Source organism: Sciurus carolinensis, chromosome 7 (genome assembly GCF_902686445.1).
Source record: "Sciurus carolinensis chromosome 7, mSciCar1.2, whole genome shotgun sequence".
In the NCBI taxonomy this organism is placed as follows: domain Eukaryota; kingdom Metazoa; phylum Chordata; class Mammalia; order Rodentia; family Sciuridae; genus Sciurus; species Sciurus carolinensis.
In genome coordinates, this window is record NC_062219.1 from 22,823,277 (window position 1) to 22,836,781 (window position 13,505).

The window sequence follows — 13,505 nt, forward strand, 5'->3', positions numbered from 1 at the left end:
AACCCAGGGCCTTGTGCTTACAAGGCAAGCACTCTACCGACTGAGCTATCTCCCCAGCCCCTATTTTTTATTTTGAGATGGGGTCTCACTAAGTTACTTAGGGCCTGGCTAATTTGCTGAGGCTGGCTTCAAACTTGTAGTCTTCCTGCTTCAGCTTCCTGAATTGCTGGGATCACAAGCGTGCACCACCATGCTTGGTGTTTTTGGACTATTGACCAGGAATTTTGTAGATGGAGGTTATGAGTTTTGGTGCAGAATACTGCACAGGGGAGAAGCCTATCTCATTTTGTTCTGTTGTGGGTAATGTCACATCAACATGCCTTATTATCTCAGTAATTTTAACCTTGTTTAAGGTGGGGTCTGCGAGATTTTTCCATGGTAAAGTCATTACTTTCTTCTTTTTGAATTCTATTGTTTCTCTATTCTGTTCTTAGGGAGAGAAGTCTTATACTTAATTTCTTGAAGGGAGGGAATATCTACATGAATGATGGATTGATTTCAGTGTGGACTTGTGTGTTTAATCTATTCTTTGGGTTATCATCCAGTGCTACCACCATTTATTTTGTTGCCCATGAACTACTTTCTAATTTTTATTTTCTAAATTGTATTTTGCTGAGTGCTCTAGTATTACCTGTAGTTGAGGGCAGCCTGTATTACCCACCTGTTCTTTGTTGCCCTTCTCCATATTCACACTCTCAAATTTCCAACTGATAGATTCAGTTTTGCAGCTCTGGTTAATATTAGGACCATTTTCATAGTCACATTTTAATGTATGCACTGTGGGAAGAGAAGTCATAATACAAAACTTCTTGTCAGCAGATTGGTGAATTTACCTGAGAAATTGAGACTCAAGATTATGAGAACGTGTGACTAGGACCGAAAGCAGATTTTCAGGTAGGAAATCAAAATCATTTTCTTTCACTCCTTTGCACTTGTTTTTTGCAGAATGCAATTTGCTATTTTGGAGATGCAAAATTCCCAAAGGAGGGACTGTATAGATACTGAGTTTGTGCTAGGAAGTCACTTTGAGTTCCTTTTTGAAAGATTCCTTTATGTAATTCCCAAATAGTGGGTATCTGAGCTTTGAAATGTTTTCCAAGTTCAATTTACAGAAGTATATCTGTATTTGCAAAATTATTCTAGGTATGATTTTGATTCTCAAAGCTTATTTGAAAAGTAATTATCAGAGTATAGTAATATTAATTTTATTATATCAGAGAAAACGGCTACTATTTATGAGATGTTTTATGCATTTCACAGTATATTTATTAGGTACGGATTGATTTATATTTTACATGTCTCATAAACCCCCCTAGATATGATAAGGTCATAAACACTCCCTGTTAGAAAGGGCAGGGTGGGGGAAGCTCACACTTATATATGTTCTCAAGTTTCAGCATATGGATGTAATAAAAATGAGAATCAGTTTGCCAGCAGCTTCCATTGTGGTAATCTGACAAGAAGTGAGTTCAGAACACGAAGACAACTGAAAATCTGAAATATAAGTGGAGTTAATATTACGCAGTGATTCTTACCTCCATTAGAAAGAGAAAAGCCAGTGATCCCTCCATCTGAACTAACAGCGGGCGCAGCTCCATGGCAACACAAGAGCCTAGTCTGTACAGAGTGTGCACACACACATGCATTCAGAGCACGGGGCTGGGAGTGAGTTTGGGGGAGCCCAGCCCTCCAAGTCTTGCCCACACATTTTTATGTATTATAATCAGATCTTTGTGCCAGGAGGCCTGACAGGAGTTCATGTCAGCTGCCCTCTGGTCTCTCACATGAGCCATACTGGCTGCCATCACCCACCTCTCCTCTCTCCAGTGAAGAGCAAGAAAAGGCAATTCAAGAACACTCCTGCAAGAAGAGGCTCTTCTCCCCCCTCTTCTTGGAATGCTTTTTCGTGTGTGACCGGGAGGGCTTGTCCCCTGCTCTCCACAGGCTTATTCCAGGGAGAGCTGTTAAACTGGCCCTTTACCTGTGAAATACAGGTGCTGGAACTCTGGAGTCCGCTTTTCCTCCCTGAGAAGGGGCATCTTCATAGGTCCTGTGCTCTTCCGCATTTGTGAAGAGCGACGTGGCTGAGGAGTGACTGGGGAATTAAGCATTTGTGCCAAGACTTTGTGGCCCTTTCACAATTCTCATATTTCAAGGTTCTTTTCCCACTATGTGTCACAGCTCCACCCATCTTCAGCAGTCCCACACACCCACCCTGGCAATCCCACCACACTGGCCCAGCAATCTCGTCACACTCACTCAGCAGTCCTACCAGTCCTTTGCTTGGTCTCTTCATTTACAGGTACCTGCATTCTTGCTTGACTATTTATATGTCTGTTTCCTGTTCTGCGTCTTAGAAATGATAGAATAATCCAAAAAACATTATCTTTGCTGTGTTGTGATTTAGCTGATCCAAGAGATAAATGGACTTTTTTTACTCTTTTTTATTACACTGAGAATATTCTTTGATAAGATGTAGACCACTTTTGTTCTACCCTAGAACTTGAAGTGTAGTATTAGTGGTTATCTCCAGTAGATTCAGGGATTATGGATCCAGTAAACATTCTATGTAATATGGATCTTTACCCTTTTTATTTCACTCTGAAACTTTATCATGCCAAGCATCGCAGATGGCTCTGGTGGTGGTGAAGAGATTACCATAGGAGGCTGAAGAGACAGTGTTATGTTCTGAAGGACACTTAAGCTACCACTAACTGCTCCCTCTAGCTCACACTTTGATCTACTTTCTAGTTGAGTTCACATAGGGAAATGACCCAGTCCTTCCCCATTGTTTTAGCCTAAACATTCTTTTTGGATTTACTTTCAAAAATTATTTGCAATTATGATTACCTGTACATATGAATAGTTTAATGTACTTACTTGTCTAAGTATTTTGACTTACTACTGTGTACAGGCCTGAACTTAAAAAAAAAAAAAAGAACAGATATGTCTGCTTCTAAGATCTAATTATCTGGAAGTGAAGATTGCTCACTGAAAAAAAAAAAAAAAAAAGAGAAAGAAAAAAAAATAGAAAACCACACAATATATATTGTGAAACAGTCTGAGATTTGAGAAAGAGGCACTAAGCTTAGCTGTGTCATGAAAGCAGCACTCAGCTTTGCTTGAGAGGCTTGCCAGAGGAGTACATGCTTGAGCTGCATCTTGCAGGATGGGTGGGAATTTGAGACACAGCAGGGGGAAGGGCATTGCAGGAAGATAAAACCCTGGCATGCAGAACCCAAAGACAGGGAACCAGCAAGGTGCTTTTGTGAAGCAGTGAATCTTCCCCTGGTTGGATTACAGGGTGGGAGAAGGAGGAGTGGAGGCACAAGGGGATGATCTGGAACTCTGGGTGGGGATCAGGTCAAGCAGGATATGCCATGCTGGTGCGTTCCACATGTCTTCTGTAGACAACCAGGAGAGCAGGGTTCTAATTTGCATGTTGCAAAGATCTCCCAGTGAAAATCCTGAGAATGAATTAGAGGAAACCAAGCTGGGATTGGGAGATAGGTATACAGACAATTACAGTCATCTTTCAAAAAATGAAATAAAAGCCTGGACTAATGGTACCATACTGAGACTAGTGCTTGGGAAACAGTTCTGAGTGACCTCTGGAGGAAGGGAGAGAGGTCTCTTGGGTAGGGATGGCAGTTGTCAGGCTGAGGAAGGTGAGCAGTCCTTTGAGAAGAGCAGTGACCTACATTTTGGGTCATGTGTGCATATCTGGTTTTGGAATAAGACCTGTGTTTCAATTTTAGCTTTCCAACTTCTCACCTGTGTATTCTTATGTAAGTGGCTTTACCTATGAGAGCTTTGGTTTCCTGGCCTGTAAAGGTGGTGGGAAAGGTGTAATAATTGCTAACATATAGGCTTTTTGTGATGGGTGAAAGAGACGATCTATATAAAACTCCTGACTCTATGCAGATTTTCAAATAAAGGACAGTTATTATCACAGTAGTGTCTTCAGACAGATCAGGACCTGCAGAGATGGAAAATGCAGAGTTCAGAATCAAGGGCATAACAGAGACGGAGTTGGGAATTAGTCGGTGGCACTGAGATGCATGTTCATTCATTCAGAATCATTCATCAAGAGCAGTCGTATGTCAGTGTCTGTGTGGGAACTAGGGAAGCCAAGAGTAAAAAGACAGCCCCTGGCCACAAGAGTCTTCGAACCTGCAAGACAGGGAAGGCCATCAAGAGATTTTTGAATAAGGAGAGGATCAGTGGCAAATTAATGTATCAAAAAATTTTTTTTGTGTGTGTAATATCACATGCGTACAGAAAAGAACGTAGACTGTTTGATGAACTTTCATAGACCAAACGGATCCGTCAGAAACTAGTACATTATCGGCATTTGGGAACCCTTCTCTTGCCCTTTTCCAGTCACAGCAGAACCCAGGGGTACCAGCCTCTTAACTTTCAGCACTGTGTCTATTAGCTTTGCCTGGTGTTGTACTTCATGCCTGTGGAACCATATGCTTTTTACTCTTGTGTGTCTGGTTTATTTCATTCAGTGGTATGTCAGTGAGATTAAGGTGCCTTGTGTGTAACAATCATTCATTCTCATTACCATACAGAACTCTCCTTATGGATGTAACTTATTCATTCTACCGTCGATGAATTTGCATTGGTTTTGGTTTTGGCTATGACAAATAGAGCTTCCACTGGATATTAGAGTACATATTTGCTGGGTGCAGCCTGTGGTGGACTTGCTGGATCAGGGGACACGTGGGTATTCAGCTATAGCAGTTCGGCCGCACGCCTCTTTTGCAGTGGTTGTGCCAGCTTATGCTACTTCCAGCAATGTACGTAGAGGTCTGACTGGTCCCCCTGGTTGTATATTTTCATTATTCTCATTTTGGTCATTTTGGTGGTTATTTAGAGGTATAGTCTTATGGTGTTAATTTTCATTTTTTGGTGGTTAATGGTAGTGAGCCTCTTTCCATGTGTATTTTTGGCTACTGGATACTCTGTTTTATAAAGCGAAGTATTTTGTCCTCTTTTCCATTGGGCTTTCTGCTCTTTTGCAAAATCTGTATGATTTTTGCAAAATCATAAATAAGAATTATCACCCAGGGCCTACTAAAACTGTTCTAGCACTGGACTTAGAAAGGATAATAATAGTCACACTTCGTGCCCTCAAGAAATATGTAATTTTGAGCACTTTTTCAAAAAGTTTGTGCATAGGAGGAGGGAGATGATGAACAAAGGAAGAAATAGGGAACCGAGAGAACTTTTCTGTTCATGTAAACCCATTTATACATGCTGATGAGGGAAAGGTGGGTGACAAAAAGAAAAGATTGAGCAGAATCCCCAAGTGGCCAGGTTGCTCTGAGCTCTGGAGAGGGCTGGGTGGAGTGGAAGAAGGTATTTTACTAAGCTTATAGGTAGAAGTTATGCCTTGAAGCAAAGTTTCCTTGAAAAACTTGCTCTTTTACTGATATTTTTGTGTGTGTGTGAAACATAAGACAAACCCATTTGTGTGTGGAAAATGGATAATATTGATGAAGTGAGGACCTTTGGCATGGTCTCTGGAGGAGATGGGGTGTGTGCCGCGTAGAACCTGGGGAATGACGTGCTAACGTGCAGAGGGCTGGTCAGAAGCAGTTCAATCTACCTAGCAGGTGATTGTCCCTCAGCCACTTTGAGGAGTTGATACCAGAATGGAATGAGCCTTGATCCAAAGGTGAATGGTTTTTGGAATGGGGATGAAGGGCAAGGTGGGAAATGAATTGGAATGCTGGCAAGAGGAAGAGTGAAGTGGTTTACAGCTGGGTCTAGACACCAGGAGGAGCAGGAGGAGTAGTGGGAGGAAGGAGGAGGAGGAGGAGGAGGAAGGGTCCAAACTGTCAGAAGGGAGGAGTTGAGAAGCTGGGTGTCACTGAGTTTGAAGAACAACCAACGCAGCATGAAGGTGACTGGTTAGGTCAGGTGACAGGGTTGACTCCTGTAGCCTGTCATATTAACCTAAATAATCTGAACTCCCCATCAGGTTTTATGGAAAATCATCAAGCATTTAAGTGAATAACCCCTCACAAAGGTCACATTTCAAATTTTAGCTTATGGTTACATTATTAGTAAATAAATAATTTTTATTAAGTGAAGTCTTCTGAAGAAGTTACATTAGAGCCTTTATCTCTAACATTAACCATTAGTTGAGTCAATAAAGTGGTTTGGATAATGAGGGCTAATGGAGGGACCCAAATGGTCAGGTTTGTACAGCAAAATAAAACACTGAAAATAAAAATCTGTTGCTTTGGTAATCTCGGCTGAAAAGGTTGAGCAGCTGCATTTGGAGTCCCCATTTGTTCCACTCCCTGTTCTCTAGTCGTGTCTCCTCGTGGCTACACATTGAAATACATAATAGAGAGCATTAAAATTTTTGGTTTAAATTTAATACAAAAATGTTCTATTTTGTGTGTCACTCTCCGTTGAGGTCTAGAGAGTGACGTTTATGCTTTTGTAACACTGGCACATGCTCATTGATAAATGAAAAAGCGTCAGTAGGAGGACTATCTAAAGGAATTAGCAGACTCAGAATTCAGTGATTTATGTCAATATGTAGAGAAGTTACCTGGGCAGTTTCCTGAAAAATGTAGGTGTGTGAGCTGAGTCCTGGAGATGACCATGTGGCTATTCTGGACTCACTTGGAGAAGCCCACTGTGGAGCCCCAAGATTCTGAAAGATTGCTCTGGCATGGGGCACCCCACTACCATCATTCTGACCAAAAAAACTAAGTAAGTAACAAGAAAGGGAAAATAGAAGAGAGAAAAATGATGAGGAAATAAAGTTGAAGGTAGAAAAGAGGTAAAAATTGAAGTCTTGAGTTCTCTAGATGTCTTCATTATAGAAGGTAGATTTCAATGGGTACTTGATAGAATCACACAAATTTTAAGATGGCAAATGGAAAACAATGTGAAGTGTGTAAGATTGCATAGAAGAAAATCAAAGGAACTCTCTATGAAGAGGTAAATGGCCTATAGATTCAAAACTCAAGTATTAAAATTAAAATACAGCTATACATCTTTTCAACAACCTTTTAAATTATACTTTGGTGGACATACTACTTGTATATAAGTTTTGGTAATGAAACAGGACTGTTATAAGCAATTAAATTGGATTATTTTATTTTTCTCCTAAATATCAACTTATGCCAGCACATCATCAAAGCAATCTTCAATTTCCAAGATTTTTCTTTGGCTCCTGGGATTGTTGTGAAGATCAGTTGAAGTGGAAGGATAGTTTTGGGCACTTAGTGGTGACAGTGTAGTAGAACAGTGCTGAGCACACACTCTGGGTGCCACAGACCCTGGGTTCAGATTACTGCTCTGATTATCCCTTGCTCTGCACCCTTGAGCAACTTAAATGGATTCATCTTCCTCTTCTGTAAAATAAGAATAACAATGGTGTCTACCACTAGAGAGTAGACACCAGAGAATATTGCTTCCCAGTATAAATTAATCAATGTAAAGTACTTGACATAGTGCAAAGCACCTATGGATACTCAATAGATGTTTACTGAAATACAACTTGTATTGTCAGATTCTTCAAAGTGTCTAAAATAAAAAAAAGACTATTTAAAACAGGGACTATATATAAACATATACTATATGTACTATGTAAGCATATGTACTATATATGTTTATATATACTATCTATGCTTATATATACTATATATATAATTTTATAAAGTTATGGTTCTCTCAAGCCTTATTTAATTAAAATCACTGCATACCTACTTCTCAGTGCAATAAAGTGCTCCATGCCATACAATGATAATTAAGACATGGCCTCTGTCCTCTTGACCACTCACACTGTGGGAAGTTATCATATTGATTTATCTTCCTTGGGTAAGATTTATACTATGTTGGTGTATAGCTTAGAAATTAATTAAAACTGTATTTTTAAACACAAGTGAAAGATCATCCTAGAAAAATAGAAGGGGAAGCTAATAATTAATCACACCTTGAAATATAATTGAGCATAGCCAATCGCACAAAATAAATGCTGGTATTTTCCCAGAGCTTCATATAGTAAAATGGTTAAATCATAAGTGTGCTATCAGAAATACTGTCTTCAAGGGATGACTCTACTAATTACTGATTGTGTGACTATGGGTCTTTGACTTAACCTATGTCTAGTTCCTTCCACTGGAAACAGGCTCATAGTTGTCATGCTGAGTTGTCAGAAAAATTAAACAAGCTAAAGTTTGTGGACATGCTTTATGTACTATAAGATGTGCACTTGTGCATTTTTATGAAGATTATATAACATAGCACTTGTGGATTTCTGAGATCCATGACTCAGAAACAAACACCTAGAAAAAATGTACATTTAATAAGATTACAGAGAACCTTATTATCTTCTGTAGAATTACCTCTAGCCTGATAATGGGTGATTAACTTGCTGCACAGATTATACCAAAAGAAAAAGAAATCTATAGCTGTCAGGTGAAACAGGGTTGGAGAGGTGAGGGCACTGACCTAAGGGCACAATGAACAACTGGGGAGGAGAACTGGACCTGAGGTTTGTTCCTGCAGCTCCCCAGTCCAGTCCTGGACCTGTTTCTCAATTGAGAGGAAGGCGTGTGACCGTGAAGTCAGACCTGAGTTAAGATCCCTGCCGTCTCTTACTAGCTGGAGTTCAGGCAAGTTTCTAAACCCTCCTGAGCCTCAGTTCTCTCATCTGCAAAGGGAAGTGGAATCTTTTGTGGCAAAGTGCGAGCCCTGGAGATGACGTCTGTAAAGTACCTGCTCAACAGCGTGGTCACATGATTTTTCCTATGGTCATACATTATCAGATTTCAAGGCAAATTGAATCACACACCTGCTGAATAGAAACACTAACACACCTGATCATAACAACCATTCATTGAAGGGACTCTTCATACCAGTTTCTGGTCCAAATGCATTACACACACATTGATGTCAGTTGCTCATAATCTGATTCTGCGGACTCCTCTGCTATTCCTACTGGACCCAGGGAGTGTAACTAACTTGACCAAGGTCACCCAGCAAGTTTACAGTGGAGCAGGTTTACAAACTTGGGCTTTTATAACTCCGGATCTTTCTTCCCTTGTTACTGGATTATTCCTGCTCCTCCCTGACCAATATAGGGATGTGGGGTAGAGAATGAAAGGGCTGATTGTTTCATGAGAATTGTCTTTTGAATGGGCTATTTGCTTTTGGATTCAGCCCCATTCCCGTAAAAACTATTGGAAGAGGCCTGCACCCATCCGTCATGTAACTTTTGAGGCTGAGCTCTATTTTCCTCTTTTTGTGCAATGGGATAATTATGCTTCTTACGATAGTACCAAGCATTTAAATGGAATGATAACTGTAGAGCCCAGTCCTGGCACCATCTCCATCTCTAATCTCTACTCCCTACTCAAGTAGCAGACTTGCACTGAGAACAGAGCCCTGGGCTTTGCCTGCTGTCTTTTTACACTTTAAACCAATAGGAGCCTGTGTTACTCAGCATTCTCACGTCTGAAACCAGTGATGTTCTATCACAGAATATATGATTGATCCCTCTGAGAGGGCATTAAAATATTCACTCACATCTTCTCATTTACTTATTACATGCTTTTATGAACTGTGTTTAACGAAGATAGGTACATTAAGACATCTGTCTTGTCATTGGTTTGTGTCCCGTGTCTGGACATGTGTACATAGAACACAGTCCCTTTAAGAACCACTAGCCATCAGCAAAAATAACCGAGAGCAGCTCAGGTTACTGCCAGGCTTCAGAGACTTCAGGGGGTCAGGTTGCTTATTTCTCTGGCTCCACAGCAGGGATGTAGGAAGAGCTTTCTCTGTGCCCACGGAGCGGGTATGTGCGGGTCCATGCACATATGTCACATATGTCTCCTCCTTAAGCAAGGTGTGTCCTCAGCTGTGAGTTCTTCTGGGTTTGCCCCTTTCTTCAGGACAGGAAGTTTTCTTAGTTGGGCCACTTAAATTGCTTTAAATTAGTCGTGACCCTGTCCCTGGACCTGGGTTCAAGAGCCTGTCTTTCCTCTCATCCTTGGGTTTTATACTGTTTCATTGAAGACTAAAAATGAAAAATATATGGAAACCCATCAAAACAAACAAGCGTCTCCTATCCTCCGAGTGACAGTGTGGCAGTGCAGGGAAAAAGGTTGTGTGAGGACACACCCTTTCCCTGGACCCCTGTGCTCAGGCTTGTCTCAGCTGGCCTTTCTTCTAGATGAGTGTTTCAACTGACTGGGCATAGCCAAGGGATCAAAGAACAAACGAGGCATAAACAGCGCCTCGTGCTCTATAAACAAACAAACAAACAGACTGGACTCCTTAATTAGGCCTATTTTTTCAGTTGTGGAGAAACAGTGAGATATTATAAAAGGCATCACAGTGCATGCGAGGGAACAAAAAACCAACGAGGACCATCTGGGGCCTTGTCTCAGTGATGCTACTGAATGGGAGAGCTGCAGAATAATAGAATTTTAATAGCAAGGTGGGATCTGTGAGTAACTTAAAGTCTCTCATTTTACCTAGAAGGAAGGTGAGGGTCCTGAGAGGTTGGGTAACTTACCTGAAGTTACTCAGCTTTTGGAAGTAGCTCTGTACCTGCTGCCCAAGTACACAGATCATTCCACTCTATAGTCAAGAGTCCAGATGTCTCCAAGCCCCAATTTCCTTATGGATAAGTGAGCATTTCACTAGGTGGCATGACACCAGCTTTATAAGGTATCACAAGGATCTGCTGAGTGTGGGTGAGAATGGTTTTAAAGACTATTAAATTATATATTAATATTAAATTATATGTACACAAACACATAAATGATGGGACAGAGGTAATGTCTAATATTTCCTTAAAATTCTTCTTGTGGGAACACATGAGCCAATCTGGGTTTTCTTTTGGAAATGTGAAATTCCTAGAATATTATGAGCTCTAGACTTAGAGCAATTAACCCAATGGTTTTACCTGCTGGCCTTATTATTACTTTGCTTTTTTGTAAGATGTAAACAATAAAATTCTCAACCTATGTTGGAAATTGTCACGAGGACAACTTTAAGACTCTACCTTGTGAACTGAAAAGCATAGAAAGAATGTGGACTGTTAATTGCCAAATAATGTTAAGGCCACAAACCTTGTCCACACAGCACATATGGTATAATTAAGGAGTCAGGTTACATATACAAGAGCAAACTCCAACATTATCTCACATTAGTGTAAGCTAACGACTATATACTACAGGTAATGACTGTAATGGACCAATCAGTCTTTTTTTTTTTTTTGCAGTATACAAGCAGAAGTGTAATCATCCTTGCAGTTATTGTAAAATTGATCTTTCCCTACAGACATTCACCCAGATTGGCAAGACATATGCATGGTAGTCTTCATATTCACAGGACATTATTTTCTGTAATAATATAGAAAGTGGAACTTCAAATGTTATTTTATTGCTCTCAGTTATACCATTTGCACTAATATTATATGTCTGGCTAATTTCATTTGGTTATTATAGACTAAGTAGTTGGGAGCTATAATTAATATTATCATTTGACAGATGGGAGGTCAAATGATTTTTTTCTGCCTTCACAGAATATAGATGGCAGAGCTGAGATTTGAAGCATAGAGCTGAGATTTGGCCCCCGATCCTGTGTTCTTGCCACTGTAGTCTCCTGTGCTGTTTTGCATTGGGGTTTCTTCCTTTCTTTGGCGCAGTCATTCATTCAGCATGGACACTGGATTGTATAAAGAGACATTTAGCTAGACGTTTTCAACTTGCAATGAACTTGCAGTTTTAGAAGGCATACAGAGTGAGTGCATTAATATGTAAACACTTTAAGATAGGAGATGGACTGTATTAACTGTGTAAAGGTACAGTGTTGGAGGAGCTCACTGAAGGAAGGTACTCCCTGTGGAACTGTGTCATATGATCTGCTCATACTTTGGGGGCTGAATCTCTTAGATGAAATAGCTTGTTCTGTTGATATGAAGCCCTTTCTGCTACTGTTAGAGTTAATTTGCATAGGGAGCAAAAACTGCAGGCACATTTTAAGGATGTTAAAAAAGAAAAAAACAAAAACAAAAACAAAAACAGAATCGTGCTACAATCCTGAGACTAAAAGGGAAAACTGACCTTGCAGTCTAAATATGATTTCTGTGCCGATGACTGGACATGAGTTAGTGAACTAGGGACATACCTTCCCAGTTTTTGATACAGTTAAAACTTTTAAAAGATTTATTGTCATGGTATTCCATTAGTGACATAGGAGATGAACTTAAATGTGGCTTCTGGAAAGCCTAATGTTGAAAAAGCAGGCTTTTGCTCTGTTTTGTTTGGCCACCTTGTCTTTTTTGCTGTATTACCCCTAATTCTGTCCAAATAATTAAATATATGGTTTTAAATTTAGTGACTATGTGATTATGTTTTCTCCTGTTCCAAAAAGATAAACACAATTGCTCTGTAAAATGTATTTTGGCATTTCTCAATTTTAAGCAGTACTTCGTTTAACCCCTTCATTGCAAACAAGGCAGGAAATGGTCTTAGGGATTTAAATAAACTTAATGATAGCACAGTTTCTAACCCAGGGTAGGGAAGTTCCATTTGAAAAACAAGTAAAACAATTATTTTGCTATTAGTAAACCTAACAGGCATGGAATTACTGAAAACAAACAAACAAACAAAAACAAAAAGCAAAACAAAACAAAAACCCAGGAATGCTGATGGAAATAACTTCTTATGGAACTCAATCTGTAATCTCTACTTGGATAGTTAATATGTCTGTGCAATTCCAAAATAGTGTCTGCTTTGGAGACTGTCACTGGTTTAAATTTGTCTGAGAATCCTCAATTTAGACTTGATCAGCATAGACCACCATGACTGAAGTCTGTCAATTTATAAAGTAGGGTAAAACCTTATTTCTGGGTACCATGGCTAATTTTGAGCTATTTAAAAAACACAAGATGCTGTAAAATCAGCGAAACCTTGTTGGTTTCTGTACCAGTTAATGTGAAGTACATTTTTCCCCCCTTTGGCAGAGAGGAGTATGTCTCATCTTATCTTTTTGATCTGCCACCCCCCACCGCCTTTCTTAAATTTTTTTATCATTCATTTAAAAAACAAATAATGAAAGTTTTAAAACAAAATAAGCTCTGTATTTAATTTGATTTGTTATCTCACACTCTGTGTCAGGAATTAATGGTTGAGTTGTTAGGAATTGGGAACTGCTATATTTATGAGTACCATGATGGAAATAAGTTTCTTCAAAATTACTTTAGCATTGCTCAACTAGGGGGCGCCAGCAAACATTTCCGGTTAGATTCTTTAAAGTAGGCCACATACTGTTGACACATATGCACGGGAGAGAAACGTGAGCGCTTTGTGAAATCTTAGTGCTAAAAATAATTTTCACCTGTATTTATAGCAGGGTTTTCAAATTTGAGGAAAGAGATGGAGAACCTACTCACACAGGAAGAAAAATATCTTGTTCACAGTAGCTGGAGAGCTACCTTCCAGAATGAAGGCCTAAAT

At 39.7% G+C, this 13,505-nt stretch overlaps 1 protein-coding gene across 1 annotated transcript in view; it reads left to right on the forward strand.

The window, feature by feature from the left end:
* The first annotated feature begins 819 nt into the window (after nucleotides 1-819).
* Nucleotides 820-13,505, forward strand: part of Hivep2 (HIVEP zinc finger 2) — a 144,989-nt gene continuing 132,303 nt past the window's right edge. Inside the window, 1 exon segment of the mRNA XM_047559759.1 lies at nucleotides 820-894. The gene's annotated coding sequence lies outside the window, so the exon portion shown is untranslated.